Source organism: Anoplolepis gracilipes, chromosome 12 (assembly GCF_047496725.1).
Source record: "Anoplolepis gracilipes chromosome 12, ASM4749672v1, whole genome shotgun sequence".
In the NCBI taxonomy this organism is placed as follows: domain Eukaryota; kingdom Metazoa; phylum Arthropoda; class Insecta; order Hymenoptera; family Formicidae; genus Anoplolepis; species Anoplolepis gracilipes.
Window position 1 is genome coordinate 5,788,507 of NC_132981.1, and position 16,545 is coordinate 5,805,051.

At 38.2% G+C, this 16,545-nt stretch overlaps 2 protein-coding genes across 5 annotated transcripts in view; one reads left to right on the top strand and one right to left on the bottom strand.

The window, feature by feature from the left end:
* Sol1 overlaps positions 1–16,545 on the bottom strand; it is a 278,403-nt gene that overhangs the window by 70,691 nt on the left and 191,167 nt on the right. The gene's annotated exons all lie outside the window — the stretch shown is intronic.
* The window catches only part of M (zona pellucida domain-containing protein miniature), a 258,694-nt gene that overhangs the window by 9,269 nt on the left and 232,880 nt on the right, over positions 1–16,545 (top strand). Inside the window, exons 2-4 of one of the 2 annotated variants that reach the window (XM_072903294.1) lie at positions 2,528–2,730; positions 3,339–3,650; positions 4,869–4,914. The gene's annotated coding sequence lies outside the window, so the exon portion shown is untranslated. Of the gene's footprint in view, positions 1–2,527; positions 2,731–2,809; positions 2,940–3,338; positions 3,651–4,868; positions 4,915–16,545 lie in introns of those variants that run through there. The other variant, XM_072903297.1, reaches the window with a different exon arrangement.

A 16,545-nucleotide genomic window follows, 5' to 3' on the forward strand; every position in this document is an offset into this window, starting at 1 on the left:
ACGTATTGTGCTTTTTTAAATTTGCTTGGTTTTACACAACTTTGTATTATACATTATCGAAATATATTTTATAATTATTTTTTAATAATCATCTTGTCACAATTATTAATTATTTCTCAATTATTTTTTAATAATCATTTTTAACAATTATCTTTTGACGAATAAAATATATAGCATTTTTTTATTAAATAAGTACTAATTTTTATCTGAACACTTTTACATATACAGACACAATTTTTTTTAGTAACTTAAATTATTGTAAATTTATTTAAGTGAAATGACGTGCGTTTATATTTCTATATTAAAAATTACTGTGGGAGCGAATTCAAAAACATATAAAACAAAATTATTATATTTCCTCTTGTTTAAAAAAAGTGTAAATATATCATTAATTTTCTAAAAATTTCTAAAAAACTTTTAAAATAAATTTTTTTTTGGTAAAAAGCTTTACCTAAAAAACTTTTCTTGACATTTTAAATTTATTTTTTCACATAGAATCATTACTTTCCGTTTGTATCACAAATTATGAGATGTTTGTTGTGTACATGAAAATACATATACGTACGGCGCAACACGCATGAAACTGTCACGCACAATTTTGCATCGCGGCAGCCGTGCAAAAGGGAATAATACGAGTTTTACTACGTATATACCGCCTGATATCATATATTCTACTTGTCCGGATAAATTTGTGTCAGAGTTGCATACATTGCGCGTTACTTATAGTTAACGTACTTAAACCTCCTGTTCTATCCCTTTTGTGTGCACTTCAAACGCGCGGAACGCGCGCGAAACATTTTCCCGTCGTGGTTACTCTATATTTCACGATTGCCCTCCGACTTGCACCCCCCTCGAATCTCTTTCGCGAGATGATGAACTCGCGCCCGCTTACTGCCACCCTGCAGCCGCATCATCAATAATAAAATAAGCGCAAGCTCGTCTATATATCCCTAATAATACATGGTACAATCTTGACATGCCGCACAAAGTTAGATTATACCCCTAGTGCTACAACTTGCTACTCGGCTGTTGGAGTTTTGCAACTTCGTGCCTTAAGTTAAATATATTCGAGTGTGGATTCTAAAACTTTACGGCACTCGTGTCTTCCTCGATGAGAGTTTTTTTTTTTTTTTTAGCTATTCCCGTTAATCGTAGCCATTAGAATCTTTTCGAAACTTATAAAAAAAAAAAGAAAAAATTCTATTGACGAAATTTGTACCGATGCAACAAATTTTAATCAAGGTTAAATCCCGAGTTTGCTATTTGACATGACTAGCTGCTTATGAGTAGCTCTATTCGAGAGTCTTCATAATGATGGATAGGTAGACATCTCAAGCAGCTCGCGAGCTTTCATCACCTCGGAACTTTAACCGCCAAAGTTTCGCCAACTACCGGGGCAAAAGTTTCTCACGGCAAACCTCGTCCTCCCTTTCTGCCCCTCCCGTTGTCACCCAATTAATATCCGTTATATTTTCGCTGCAGAGAAATCGCCGCGCCACTCTGGGAATCCCATTAAAGCTACACGAACTGTGGATGCAAAGATCGCTGAAACTTATTTAATCGTCGATAGTCGAGAGATAAATATCGAATTGGAAGTCGTCGCGCACCCGGTTAAAATGTATATAAGACGTGGATCGATCGATCGCGGCTTAAACGATGCCGGCTGCAAAGTTGAAATCGTCCATCGCGAAGCAGAAATTTTATTTTCTGCGAAGCGAGCGAGAGAGGTAGAGAAAGAGAGAGAGAGAGAGAGACAGAGAGAGTAAACGTTGTTCCGGCAAAACTCTTAAAATTGTGTTGCATCCCGCGCTATCCAGTTTGCGGCTCCGCACGAAGAACATATTGGTCGTACGTGAACGGGCGGCTTTAGGAGTGTTCTGCATTATTTATCTCTCGGCGGTGCATGCACACGAGACGAGGCGCGCTCGTGCAACGTAGCCCAGCCAACCAGCCAGCCAGCCAGCCAGCCAGCCAGCCAGTCAGCCAGCCAGCAGCCAGTCAGCCTCACGTGGCTTACACAGATCACGTTAATACCTCTTGGGGCATTGTCGTATTTTATAGAGAGAGCTCGAATTTTTGCTTCCTTTCCTCCTCATCGGTACAATCCGTGCTATACTTATACTTCCTTTCTGGCAATAACCGCGTTTTCCGCGGTCCTTCGCGACGCTACGCGATCTCTACATCGATTCGCGTCGCTTCACGGTTTGCTGCGATGAATTTCACATTTGTAGCCGCAATAAAAAAAAAAAAAATCATCCGCAACGCATAATTTTAGCGGCGTTGATGAATAACGAGGGCGCGTTTTGTATGCAATGTTAAAAATCCAGTAAAACGTACTCCCATAGCATCAAATGTATTTAATCATCGTACTGTAAGTACATACACACGCGTACACGTGCGTTGAATGATCTCTATTTCGTGATTTTCGCGAAATAGTGGCATCTGTTTGCGTTGCATTTTCTTTGCTTATATTGCAATATCTCTCAGTTTTTTTCTCATAATTTTATATATATTCTGCTATTCGTAGGAAAGGATGCAAGAAAGAAGAAGAAGTGGTGTATATAACGAAAACTCCACGATCCCGCACAATGTTGCGTTTATTATACTAACAGGAGGACGTGCATTTTCTTACGAGAGCGACTTCTGCGGTGAACTTTGCTTTGATCGCCGCCCGCCGACCCTCCTGACCCGCAACAATGAGAACTTCAAACGGACTCGAATGCAAACAAGGTAATTATAACTAAGAGTGGCTGCCTGGTTGGACCAGTATAAGAAACCACCTCCTTGAGATAGCACTTTTATTAATGCAGCCCAAGGAGCGCTTTATGCTGATCGCTTTAATTACAAGAGGATGAAAACTCCTTCGAGCAAACTATTCGAATCATCATGGCTGTGAAGAAGTCTTTTTTTATTGCTACGCTTTATGTTCGATCTTATTGGTTATGTGTCAACTTGAAATAATTTTTACAATCAATCGATGCGATAGAAATTTTATCAAATAACTTATCTGGAATTTTTATTTAAAAAACATGTTTTTAATTAAAATATTTTTATATATGGTAATTACTATCTTGTAAAAAATCTAATAGTACTTTTTCCTTGATATAAGTTTTCAATTGCTATGTTAGAATAAAATTGTTACAGTTATTATTTCCGAGATGATCTAGTCGATGAAAATTATTTATTTTATTAATTTTTTTTTAATTTTACATTTGCGCTCATGCGCGAGATTTGTTAAAATATAATTTGTTTTATATCTGCAGAAAGAAAAAAATTAGAAAATTTATCTTGAAGAGAAAGCTAACAATAAGTAATCAAACTGTATTGTTAATTTTCAGTGTGTTACAAATTATTCGTCGCGTTTTTCCGTGATTTCGCAATTATAACTCTCAATTCTAGCTTGATATTATTTCATCGATTCAAAGTACGATTTCTGCGCAAAACGGAATATTGCGATCACGGAATTCGGGAGTGCCGTACAAAGTGTCGCGCGTTTAAGTGCGAGAGTGCCGTGCAAAGTATCGTGTGTTTAACAATATGTGCGGGAGTGCCGTCCAAAGTATCGCGCGTGTGAATCAACTAATTCTGATGACTCTGAGAGGAGGAGGAGGCTTAGGAGAGGCATCAGGCGTCAACGGAGCAACTCTAGAGTGAGTAATAATCTATTATTCTTTATATATTATGTTTTTAGTAATCGCGCACGCGCATCTATTTATATTTGATTTATTTATTTAAATAATCTAAAGAAGAATTAAAGAGAAAATTTTGAGAATTTATACATAAGAAAAATAGTTTTTTTTAAAAATTATATAATTATTCTATTAACTAAAATTTGTTTGAACGATGAAAATATAAACTTTGATACATACAACCAAAAGTATTAGGCACCCTTAATTTTTTCTCATTTTTGATATGTAAATACTGAAAAATATTGAAAAAAATAAAAAAAAGTTTTTAAAACTATCGATAACATACTAAAGCTGAAACTTTAAGTTTCAAAATACCTTTTTTAAACTTTCCTACGATGATTTTTCGCAGTATCGATAACTTTTCTGAAAAATACACAAGTTTAACTTCAAAGTTATGTAACTCGGTCAAATAATATTGTAGAAAAGTTTAAAAAAAGCATTTTGTAAAATATTGTTTATGAAACTTAATTTTTAAATTTTTTACTTATGACTTAAATTTTTTTCGAGAGAGATTTTTTTTATCGAGTTACAAAGTGTCAAAGTACAAAAATTATTAGGTACTCTTATTTTTTTGTTTTTTTTTAAATATATATGTACACAAATAAATGCAATAAAATCAGTTAACAGTTTTATTTATTAATAAATTAATTTAGTAATCAATCTAGAAATTATTGCAATAAAAACTAATTAATTATTTCTTAGAAATATGTTAATACCTAATAGGGTACCTAATAATTTTTGTATTTTTTGACACTCTGCAGTTAGATAAAAAAATTTCTCTCAAAAAACTTAAGTAAGTTCTATAAACTACTCTACATCTACAAAATTCTATTTTTTACCTACAAATTTTTTTTAAACTTTCCTACGATTATTTTTGGCCGAGTTACATAACTTTGAAACTAAACATGTATTTTTCAGAAAAGTTGTCGATACTCAGCGAAAAATCATCGTAAGAAAGCTTAAAAAAAAGCATTTTAAAGTTTGAAGTTTCAGCTTTAATATGCTCTCGATGGTTATTAATTTTTTTTTAATTTTTTCAGTACTTTCTCAGTATTTACATAATAAGAAATAAAAGAAAATTAAAGATGGCTAATACTTTTGACTGTACAATAATAATAATTCGAAACATTAATTATTTTGATTGCTATTACAATTTGGATCCTACTTTTTGTGTTACAGATCAATGTATCTTTAATATCATTAACTCCGCTGTTACATTCAACCGGTGAGTAAAAAACTTTATTATAAAGAACGATACTTATTGTTAGAGATAACTCTCAACAGAAAATAACTCAATAAGTTATGTCTTAATTTTTCTCTTTTTTTACTGATTATACATAAATGTAAAATATTTTTTATATGTATTTGAAGATATATTTTCTAAAAACTTTTTTATTAAAATTTTACATATAAATTAATAGAAATAAAATATTGTCTCAATATAAAATTGTACATTGTCGTTGAAACGAAAAGTTTACTCAATTTACTATTCTCCACGTCAATCAGCCGATGCAAATGCTACAATTCGTTGATGCGTACATTTAGCATTTGCGTGGATTGCGCGAAACGATTTAATCGGAAATCATCTCGCGTACTATACAAAGTCAATATATTATCAGTATCGTAGATATATAGCTGTGAACAGGGCTTGTGGGATAATAGAAGCACGCTGTGTTTAATCCGATGAAGTAGTAATGTGCCAAAGCCAAATTTGACGTTCATAGATTTTCGCGTAGAAATGTACTTCGCGCTTTGCTTTAGAGTTAAACGGAATAATGTAACGAGCAAAAAGTAAATACAAGCGAAAAAATAAAGGATTTTTCACATTTTAAATTGCCATATGTAACAAACATTCGAACAATTATTAGCTAAGTAAATATCTCTAGAACTCGCGTACGTACTGAATATATATAAACAATTATGCCCTCACGATCGGAAATTGAAAATAATGCACGATTATTCGCCGACATGAATCTCGTTCCGGCGGTAAATATTGCGGCTGCAAAAATCCGCAAAGCGCTTGCGTTGGATATCGAACAAAAAAAAAAAACTACATGCATTTCCTGTATATCGGCGAGAGGAGGAGGTAGAAGAGGTGGAGTGCGATGGTAACAACAGAGAGAAACGTGGCGCGTGGCGTGCGCGCATTTGAATTTGCATCCGTTGCATGTCGGTCGCTCGGTCGCTCGGTTGGTCAGTCGCGAGAGAGAAAGAGAGAGAGAGAGAGAGAGAGAGAGAGAGAGAAAAGCATTACGAAAGAGACCGTCATTATTTTCGCATAAACTATTCAGTCTTGTGGATAACGTCGTCCAGCGGCATGCCGAGTTTAGCGAGGTTTTGCTCTGCGGGTCGAGGCTCGGCGTTAACGTTAACGTTAACGTTAACATTAATATATACACGTACGAAATCTCACGTGACGCTTGCGCGCCCGCTTGTATCGACGACGATGTAGAGAGGACGTAATGCAGGCCGAGACCCGCACTCTCCTGGGAAATACCGGCTGGCTTTACCTGCGTTCTCTATACCTTTCTTGGCGCGACGCTCTATCGTCCGAGGCAGACCTATCTACTTACCGGGTACTGTACACTGGTTGGGCATCGAGGTGCCTTTGGTACTGGCACGGCCAAAGGCTTTCTCTAGCCTGCCGGGATCAGGCGAACCTTTGGCTCATAAGACGACTTTCTTGCAGAGCTCGGGATCGATTACCGCGCAAGCCCCCGGCGAAGTTGAATTCCACGTCGTTCTTCGTAATCCGCGAAATGTCTTTTCGAGTGTGTGTGTGTGTGTGTGTGTGTGTGTGTGTGTGTGTGTGTATAGGACGTCATTTCAACATTTAATACGACTGGTCGCGTGCGTTATGAAAAACGTTCGAAACGAAGGAATCGAACGCGTGAGGGATGAATAAAAATACGTTACATCCGCAATGCGGATGACAGGATGGTCATTTCGCGTTTATTTATCAGACCAGTTAGAGAACGCAATCGCGATAAGTATTCGGAATAAAAGTATCGTGAATAGAAGGCGAATCCAATAATGTCCGACCAACTTTCCCTTTGCGTTAGTAACCAATGATAAAAAGCAAAGTCGTCTTCCGCGCAAATCTATTTTAGACATTTCATATTTTTCTTCGAGTTTCCTTGAAAATACAGAAATGGAAAAGTCGATACGCATTACGTCTTCTCGGCGATGAGTGATCATCGTCGATTATTTTCTAGAAATCCTTGAATTGCTGTATACGTCGTTTGTTGCGTTTTGTTACATTGAAAAATGTTCAAGTGCTATCGCTCCCTGTTTTTTTTTTTTTTTTTTTTTTTTTTTTATCCAAGTTAAGTATATTGACGGTATGCGTGATTACGATGATTGATTAAATGTCCTTCGATATTAATGCGCGAGAGAAATATTTTTTCAATTAAACGATTTTGAAAGAAATAGCGATGATAAGCGCTGTCACCGTGTTCGCATTTCAAAGATGCTTTGAAATAACATTGCTCATGCTAATCTTTCCAATAAGTATATGAACAATCAGTAAAAATATTACGTTATATTAAAAAGTAGCTTGGATAATTGCGCAAGCTCTTTCATAAAAAGAGAAATGGAAGAGAATTTACGCGTTTCTCTTAAACAGGAGAATAAATGTCGATGCAACGCTTCACTGGCACTCACACATTGCTAATGATTACGTGCCTTTCACAGAAACGAAACACGAAAGGAATGAAAATTCTGCGCATCGCGGTTCGCGCTTTAAAACCGTAATGACTTCACCGGGCGAAAACGCCGCTTTTAAACCATCGTGCACACACGGTGATGGAAACGCAATCGTGAGCATCGACGTGGCGTGGCGTGTCGTGCCAACGTCGCTTCGTCAGGACGGTAAATTCTTGTTTGCCGACGCAGAAGGGAGGGATATTCCGGGAGAATACCGGAAAAGAGAGGAAGAAATACAAACGACATTCCGTTCGAAGAGCGCCAAGCATGACGGATAGCGAAAGTCCGTGTGCATTCGGTGACGCATTCGCCGCGAATTCCTAAAGATATTCGCTCCATTGGACCTCGGCGAGATGCACTTTGACACCTTTCAGACATGTGCCTATACACATTATGCGCCGCGTGTAATCATACTTTCGCGTGTTTCTCTCTCCCTTTCTCTTTCTGTCTTTCTCTCTCTCTCTCTCTCTCTCTCTCTCTCTCTCTCTCTCTCTCTCTCTCTCTCTCTCTCTCTCTCTCTCTCTCTCTCTCTCTCTCTCTCTCTCTCTCTCTCTCTCTCTCTCTCTCTCTCTCTCTCTCTCTCTCTTTCTTTTTGCGTCTTTTCGAGCGCTGTCGCGCTTTGAACAATAACCATTGCAAGAGGGTTGCGTCAAGCACGACAAGTGCATGCTGGAAAAGAAGTTGAAAAGCATTTCGCGAGCCCTCGAGCGCTTGGCTTCCCCCCATTGAGAATCTCTCCTCCTCGACGTTTCCATAAGGGATGATGCGTTATTGCGAGTACGATGGATTGGCATAGAAGAAATCTTTCAATTCTGGTATTTCAAGAATATCTTTTTAACTTTTTTTTTAATTTTTAAATTTCGAGTGGTCTTAACTTTCTATTGTAGCTGTTTCTTTCCCTTCTAAAATTGTAAAGGCTATCTATAGGAATGGATATCTAGAGATGCTGAGAACTTTGTATTTTCCAATAATCACTATTATTTTTTTCTATTAATATTTTTCTTTTTTTAAATCTCCAAATTTGTTCACTTATCTCGAGAAAAAAGGATTTTTTAATTTTATAATAAATTATAACACACAGCTACTTTTTTATATATAATTTTTTCCATCTAAAATATCTTTTACTGCTGCCTCCGCATTAATTTTGTTTGGACCTACTTTTTCGATCTTTTTTCCCTTTATTTCGGAGTATTATAATCATCTAGAAAAAGAGCAAAAGTAAAAGTATGTACTTAGAGAGTAGAGGTTGTAAAAGGCAAAAATAAAGAGCTAAAATAAAGAGCGAAAATAAAAGCATGTTGTATTAAGGTATCTCTGGTATATAATAATTTTGCTCAAAATGTGAAAAAAATATTAGAACTGATGAAAAAGTATAATTTTGTAAATATTACACTAAGTAATAATTCAAATTATAATATAGAATCTTGTGTATTTGAATTTCTTGTACAGATTTTTTTTAATTATGAAAAAGATAAAAAAATTATGTAAAAAGGAGATCCAAAATTAAACGACTACATAGTTGTTCAGGATGAAAGTAGACAGTAACTAAAGCGGCACGGTTAAGCTGCCAGTCTTAAAATTTTCATTATCGTTAAAAGATACTAAAACATGTCTAAGGTACAATATTATTCCAAGTAAATGTCACTTCTATATCGATATTCTATTAACAAAAAAAAAAAAAAAGAATTAATCTTTAAACGTAACAGTTAAAATGAATTTTACATAATAGCGTAGAAAAAAGTGATTGTCAACAAGATCTCAGCTTCTGAAAAAAAAACTCGTCAAGAGAATTCCTATTTTTACAGCTCGGTCGAAAAATTCTTTTCAAACTCGCGACGAGATCACGCGAGTTATCACGCGCGTCGCTTAATGAGGCGGAACTAAGTTCTTGAACGCGATAGATCGAACTTATTTTACAATCTCTCACAGCCCAGATGGCTCCTGATGCTTAGGCTACGTTCGAATCACTGCTCGTTAGATGTCGTCGACTCGAGACGAGGCGCCAAGTCAACGATAATTTCTTGTGAAAAATCAGACTAACCGCAATTTTTCTCGTTCACGATTTTCCATTCGAATTTCCGACAATTTGTGAAAAAGTTTTTCCTTCCGCGAACCATTTTTGGCGCGTTGTGACCGTATCATAAATTATCTTTCAATCATTGTTATACGAAACATCGAGGACATTTGAAACTAAGCGTTTGTCTGCGAGTATCATTATTAAACAATTCAACGCATTGTGCTCTCATAGGATCACGTTGCATCTCGTAACAATGCGATGCGCGCGCGGCAGGTTGCATACAAAACGAACATTTCCTGAAGCTACACGTTTAATCCCGTTCTCATAGAACGAGAGAGTATGTGAAACGTAAGATCGTGGCAACTCGGTAATCCCCGTAACGCCAGAAGTTTGGCCAGTATCTGGAGATGCTAGAGGAAGAGAGAGATAGAGATAGAGGAAGACAAAGATATATATATATATATATATAGAGAGAGAGAGAGAGAGAGAGAGAAAGGAGGATAGAGTGTTAGACATTATCACACAGATAAATCGTGCTGTATATCAGAACGAGGCGCGCGCCTCGAATCGACTTGGCAGGTTAAACCGAGAGGAATTCCCGACTTTCGGACCGCGCAGGTAAATCCTCATAATATTCCGAGCGAGAGAGCGAACGGTCTACAACCTCGGTATTCCAATTTCAGTCAGTTCAGGTGTAGAGAACCGTCCCGTGCGCGTGCTCACAGAGGCGCTTGATTAATTTCCTTTGCCCGTTACACGCCGGCGCTCGTCTTGTTCAAGCGTATACACTTTTGACCTCGGACGACCGTCTCCACCACCAACGTCCCGCTGCTTTCGACTTTAACGAAGCCGCGACGTTCTCCCGTCGACGATACTACTTTTTTATGACGTAAAACGTAACGGGACGACCGCGCATTCTCACATGCCGTCATACGCACACACAACACGAAACGTCATCCTCTTTCGTCATAATCCCATACGCTAGTCGCGCGTTTCCGCCTTTCTGTCGCTAATTATGCGTATCCCGTGGTTCCCGTGCATTCAGGTGCATTCGACCGGCGTTCACTCGCGTTACGATTGAAAGCGCAGAGCCATGCAGAGCTAACTGCGAGCAGAGCAGGTTACAAGCTCGTTTACAAGATCGTTGGTTCATCGTTAACCTCCATCCACGGTGAAGGTATCCTTGAAAATAACGCGCGAGTTCAATTGAGTTCGTTAAAATTCCGTGCTCGCAGCTTTTTGCGGAAATATCTTGCGGCATTCGTCGTTCTTAATCTATCATGGACGCGGTTGGCTTGCGCCGGGATCCGTCGTCCTGAAACTAATTCGATTCTCCGTGTCCTGTGTGTATCCGAGCAGCGCGCGCGCGCGCGTGCAGCCGTCCCTTCGTCCTTCTCATTAATGATACGTACAGATTTCTCGCGGGAATTTCTTCCATAGTGATACGAATATTAACTATATTATGGTAAATAAAACAGATCAGAGCAGCAAGAAATTATTAACCCGACGTACCTCGAATTATATCAAACATTGTTTTGACAATAGTTTCCGCTAACTTCACCGAGAAATACATAATTGTGTCAACGAGGGTTGCGTCGGGGTTTTCGGACTGTGCATAGTTGGGAAATTTTAACAACTCGATGCTTGTTATCGTAAATTCATATTTACATTATTTTAATAAGTGCTACAAGTCTCCAGCATTTTTCTTCTCTTCCTTTCAAACGCATATATGTATATGTATATATATATATATATATATATATATATATATATATATATATATATACATATATTGTACATATAATGTGCACTTTTAAAGCGTGTAATAAATTATTTCACAAGGAGTCCCCCGTATTCTCCGCTCGAGAGAAAAGACGCGCGATATATTTCTTTGAAGGAAGAATTTATTATACAAATACACTTGGCGCGACAAGCTACTGCTTGTCTCCTTTGATATTTATGTACCCGTCTCTTTCTACTTCTTTAATTTTAAAGCCTCATAATCTATAAGGGAGGAAACTATGTTTACATTATATTTTTATATTATATTTATGCAAGATCTTGTCTTGTTAAATTATTCATAGCGAACTCGATATAGTTGAGGGATTATTGCGTATAGAAAATAGGAAAAGAAAAACAATTTTTTTTGTAAACGTTTTGAGTCTTTTTATCGAGTATCAAAAGTACTTGACGTTGAAAACAATTTTTGCGGCCATTTCAATGGTTATTCTCTTCGTTCGGTATATTATGATACGCCATGCGTTCAGAAAGGATAGGAAGAGCGTAATTTAATTGAAAAAAGAGACAGCGAGGCAGACCGGGAATAGGCTCTCTCAATTTAATTGGAAGTCTGAAAGCCGCCTATGGAAATGCAGTCTGAATTCATCGTAGGCACGGTTTTTAAATTGACCACACGAAAACTTACAATTGCGAAATAAATGGATATAAGCGTAAAGAGATATGTGTATTTTACACGTGTCTACATATTTCACAATTAAAGACCAATCATATTATCGACAGGCATTTATCTCTATTACTCTATGCAAATTAATTAGCCCTCTTTTATAATTATCAAATACTAAATATAAATGAATTAATTTTTCGGTGCATAAAGCACTCCAAAGTGCATCCCGTAATTGAATAGTCTAGTAGATTTGATTTTAAACTCCCCGATAAGCAGATCGTTCATTCAATGAAAATATCGATCGCCGTAGAAACGAATACCGAATATCGCTAAAAATATTGCACGTTGGTGGATTCAATTCAACCTATCGTTCGTGCATTTCGAGCGTGGCCACGATTTGCATTCAGCGTTTCTGCTGCATGGATCCAGCGGCATTGTTCGATCTTACCGTACTTTTTACATCTACGCTTTTTCCGTATTACATGAATTTCATTACATTACGTTAAAAATATCTAATCTAACGTTATAAATACGCGTAAGCTGTCTAAATTTAATTAAAAACTTTATACTGTATATATTCTTTCATGTCACACGTATAGTTTTTATTCTCCGCTATTCCGAAAACTCGTCGTTTGCATTTAACACATCCGTCGTTTGCGAAATAAATACATCTGTTTCTTTGTATTTGCGAAACAAGAAAGTGCGAGATAATGAAAAATCTACTCGATCCAACGAAAGTAACACTCTCGTGAGTGAGTGAGTATCAGGACGGCGCCATTATAGCAAGATATCTCTGTAGCTCTCGTCCGGAAAGTAGAATCAGGGCTTTCACGTTCGTAACATGGAAAGAGAAAGAAAGGGATGGAGAGAAGACGAGGAGGACTGCCGGTCTGCGAGGGATTACGCTTCCTTGCGTTATCTTTCCACGATGCTGCCTTACCGTCCGCGTCCGTTCGTTTCCGGAGCAATCGGGGGTAAGTGAAGTTCTAATACGTCCGTTTCTCCCGACAGTATCTTTCGTCATTCCGAAACTCGAATTAGGATTCATGTTAGAGTACCGCAATTTCTGCTACTTTCGAAAACTGTCATTACTGTTGAACGATTCGCGTTTGTCTCTCGTTACGAAACGACAAATATACATTTCGCGCAAAGTTAAATTTTTCGCTCAAATAAATTTGATTATTTCTCTCTCCGAAGATATTTCAATATTATTTTACGATGCTTCGAATTTTTATTTAGCCGAAACGATAAGAGCGAGCAGCCTACCTGCATCTCGTCTACGATGCAGACCGCGCACTGAAGTACCTCGTGTTACGATCTAAGAGCATGGATAGATACTAGAGACTCGAGGGCTGAAGGGTTTAGGTAGAAGGTGGGGTCCAGGATGGAATTATTAACAAGGCATCGCACAGAATCCCACGGTATTAATATATGAGTACAATCGCCGCCCCGACGTGCCGGAGCTAGGCTGGCAACGTTCATCGTGGGCACGTGTACTATCCCTCGATAATCCGTGTAAAGTGTGAATCTTCCGCTCCTGGAAAAAAATGTAGTAACGATAATATCGCGCCGAGAGAGCCGTTACGTGTTCGACGTACCTATATGTACAAGCAATGTTTACGTGAGCCTGAGCAGATAAATTGATAAGTAGTAATGATAATCGCAATTAATTTACGTACATACGTGTTGCGCCAAATTTTTACTTTTAACAAAAATATATATGTTTACATTGTATTACTGTGTTATTAATCGTAAGTACATTATAACAGATCTGTGTATAATCGATTGTAAAAATTAATAAGATTGTGAGTTAATTTAAGTGGAAACTAATACGATATAAAAATTCTTTATTAATAGAATAAAAATATAATGCGAATTAGTAATTGCGATTAACAAATTACACATAAATGAACCAATTAATATTAGACACGATCTGACGAAAAAAAGACCAAGAAAGAAAATAATTATTCCTTGTTGTTTTAAATGCTCGATTAAATATGATTAAAATACGATTCTGGTCACAAAATTTGACAGTAATTTTCACTTTATGATAGATACGCATGTTTCTACAACGCAATCAGACATTTACGAGTTTTGATAAAAATTCGTGCAGATGGAATCCGGAGCGCGGAATAGTTGCCAAAATTTTCGATAATTATCGATGTACAAAAAAAAAAAAAAAAAAAAAAAAAAAAAAAAACAGACTCCGCGAAATGACGAGAACAAGAAAAAGAACGTCTATCCATAAAGGCTGAAATAACTTTGGATATCGTAAACAACGGTCACCGTATCCGCGTGTATATGGTCGCAATTTACCGAAATTACGCTGCCGGCGAAGCTGCGCCGCTCCGTAAAAAAGGAACGTCGTAAAAAAACAGGAATTATTTCTATCGCGCCGCATTGAGAAACAACGCTTTTCAGATACCGAGGCTAAATTCCCATTTTACAAAAAAGAATTACGGTTAATACCGAGTCATTGAATGGTTACACAAGTACGTGATAGCGCGGCGAGGGAAAGTCACGATCGTAGAATAATATACACGGCTACTGTTTAATTTACAGCGGATCACGCGAGTATTAAAAGGCTCGAGATTCGACACTTTTTTATCCCATATCGAAAGCAAAAAGTACCTATATCATTTAAAGGGACGGGATCCGCCCGAGGACCAGCCTTCCATCTCTTGTTCGGCAATCAAAGGGATCAGCTGCCGTGAGTCTCCGCGATGTGATTTATGTATGTCGATGTTGTAATACGCGAGCACGTTCTTCGCTATACACAATAACGATCCGTCCTGCCGTGCTCTTTTTTCCAATCACGGCGGGAGCATGTACTCTCGTTTCACGGGAAAGCGTCGCGTTGTGTCGGGCGGTGTTTCCGCTGGGACCGGCACCGACGACCTTCGAACAGAGTACCCGATGCAATTCCTCCACCGTGCCTCTCCTCGACGCCGCGCCGGGGTGAGATAAGAAAATCGCGGGGACGCGCGCGCCCGCAAACATGATACATTCGTGCCGCGGCGAGTCGTAATTCAAAAGTATCGCGAGGCGGATGCTCGCCCCGGCTTTCGCACGCTTTCGTGAGAAATGAGCTCCCTAAACGGCGCGCGCACGAAACGGTTTCCCCTTCCCTGCCCCGGTCTCTTCTTCTTCCCTTCCGCTTTCTTTCCGCACGCGCTCTCGATATGTATGTGTGTGTTAGTGTCGTTATTCGAGGAAATTATGAGGCAACGGATTCGAGCTGTCTCGAGGAATTTTTGCGGGACGAGGAGAGACCGCGCGGAGCCGCCGCGAAGGAGTAGTAGTACGAGGGGGTATATCCGGTTACGGAGATTTTTACGTTCCCATTCTTATCCATGCGGCAACGACAAGACGGATGGCGCGCTACTTCTTAAGAGCCACGGCGTTTCGCGCATCCGGGCCGCTGAAATCTATGAGAGCTGTCGTCCCGTGTTCCCTTTCTCTCTTTTCCCCTTCCCTCTTCTCCTCCTCTTCGTCCGTCTTCCCCTTCGCGATCGGGGGATGATTTATTTCGAACGGACTCGTATCATCGGGGGAGGGACGGGATGCGGAACGCGCGACTTCTTGATAGACGTTATCGTATATTCGACAATGTACTTTTGGTTTCGGTAACGCGAGACGGAGCATTAATCGTGTGTAATTAATGGACTCTGATGGTTAACTGTGTCAAGGACGGAAATATCGATCGTAGCTTAATTAATCCGCGCGCACACGAATTGACGTAAACCTATTGGCTGATAGTTATATTTAGAAATGTGCGGGAAAATTTTGACAAACATATTGGCAGAATTGAATTTGATCGAAATATAATCAAACGAAAATAAATGCGTTTAAAAAGTACGCTCGCATAACATATACATGTGTTGTGTAAATTTGCTTTCCATGACGACATTGTTTGGATTGCATTGATCCATATATAATGGTCTAATTACGATTGTAAATTGGTATGCGCATAGATATATAATTAGATGTACAAATAATTATAATAATACATCTCGAAATGTTCAACCATCACACGAACGCGTTTAAAAGTCTCTCTCTCTTTTTCTCTATAATGGTCTTCTCGCTTCGTAGGTGGATTCTTATAATAAAATTACGATCTCGGAACGACGATGAGTTTAACGGACCACACACAGTCCGACGGTGACAACGGTTTTTCACGACATTTAGTCACGTGAGCTTTTGGAGCTCTTTACGAGCCGCGCAAATCCAACGATTCTCTTCAAAGGCTCTCTCTGCTATCTCTTGCGACCTACTTGCGTGTCTGCGGACAGTGTAATGTCGTAGATCGTGCTTTATAAACGTTGGAATTCCTTACATGCGATTCCACGTACCGGGGAAAATTACGAGACAGACAAAAATTGCGACGCAAATCGCACACAAAAGCGAGAAATGTTATTTCTTTTTTTTTTTTTGCATCATTTTTATTTTATACGCATGTAAATCAATTAAAATTTAAATTGTCAAACGTTACTAGTGAAATATATATCGATGTATCTGTCCAATTTACATTGCTCGAATTCTAATTGGCTGAAAGTGATTTCATTAATTTCACATATGTGTGGTATATAATAATCCTGCAATTATTGATTATACTAAATACGCTGCTATTTGTAACTGTTTACGATTTACGAGTTTCATGTGCGTAATGCAACGGTTTAATTTTATTGCGAAATATATTTAGCGTGGAGTGGATGCGATACAAATGCACA